The sequence below is a fragment of the Chrysochloris asiatica genome, unplaced genomic scaffold (assembly GCF_000296735.1).
Source record: "Chrysochloris asiatica unplaced genomic scaffold, ChrAsi1.0 scaffold00072, whole genome shotgun sequence".
NCBI lineage: Eukaryota > Metazoa > Chordata > Mammalia > Afrosoricida > Chrysochloridae > Chrysochloris > Chrysochloris asiatica.
The window spans coordinates 15,665,107-15,666,474 of record NW_006408590.1 but is presented as its reverse complement, the minus strand read 5'-3'; the positions used below and the strand labels follow the sequence as shown (position 1 = coordinate 15,666,474).

The window sequence follows — 1,368 nt, the reverse complement described above, 5'->3', positions numbered from 1 at the left end:
TTTACATTGAGATGCAATCTATAACAAAGGCTGTGGTCTTTGATCTTCATCAGTAAATACTTTAAGTCCTCTTCACTTTCACCAGGAAAGTTTGTATCAGCTTTTTTCTGCCCCCACAAAACTGTATTCTGGTTTTGTGGCCAGAATACAGGTGTTTGTAAAAACCATCAAAATGACTTACAAAATGTAAGTCAAAATGGGAAAGGAAAAGACCCATATCAACATCATCATTATTGGACGCGTCAACTCCAGCAAGTCAACCACTGCTGGTCACCTGATCTACAAATGTGGTGGAATCAACAAAAGAACTATTGAAAAATTTGAGAAGGAAGCTGAAGAGATAGGGAAGGGCTCCTTCAAGTATACCTGGGTCTTGGATAAAGTGAAAGCTGAACATGAGTGAGACATCACCATTGATATCTCCCTGTGGAAATTTGAGACCAGCAAGTACTATGTGACCATTAGAGACTTTATCAAAATCATGATTACAGGAACCTCACAGACTGACAGTACTGTCCTGATTGTTACTGCTGGTTTTGGGGAATTTGAAGCTGGTATCTCTAAGAACGGGCAGACCCATGAGTATGCCCTTCTGGCTTACACACTGGATGTGAAACAGCTAATTGTTGGTGTTAATAAAGTGGATTCCATTGAGCCACCCTACAGTCAGAAGAGATATGAGGAAATTGTTAAGGAAATCAGCACCCACATTAAGAAAATTGGCTACAACCCTGACACAGTAGCATTTGTGCCAATTTCTGGTTGAAATGGTGACAATGTGTTGGAGTCAAGTGCTAACATGCCTTGGTTCAAGGGATAGAAAGTCGCCCGTAAGGATGGCAATGCCAGTGGAACCACATTGCTTGAAGCTCTGGATTGCATCCTGTCACCAAAACTGACAAGCCCCTGAGTCTGCCTTTCCAGGATGTCTGTAAAATTGGTGGTATTGGCACTGTCCCTGTGGGCAGAGTGGAGAATGGTGTTCTCAAACCAGGCATGGTAATCACCTTTACTCAAGTCAATGTTACGTTGTGTGGCTATTTTGTATATTCATAGAATTGTTTTTGTTAGGTGCCATTGAGTCAGTACCGACTCATAGCAGTCTTATACACAATAGAAGGAAACACTTCCCCATCCTGCAACAACCTCACAATTGTTGCTACACTTGAGCCTATTGCTCCTGCCACTGTGCTAATCTATCTCAGTGAGGTCTTCTTTTTCACTGACCCTCCACTTTACCAATCATGATGTCCTTCTCCTGAGACTGGTACCTCTGGTAATATGTTCAAAGTATGTGAATTGAAGTCTGGCCATCCCGTCTTCTAAAGAGCACTCTGGCAGTACTTCTTCCAACATAGATTTCTTTGT

General features: G+C 42.0%; 1 pseudogene; it reads left to right on the top strand.

Annotated features, from left to right (window-relative positions):
* The first annotated feature begins 196 nt into the window (after nucleotides 1-196).
* LOC102810744 lies at nucleotides 197-1,056 on the top strand (annotated as a pseudogene).
* Nucleotides 1,057-1,368: the final 312 nt, after the last annotated feature.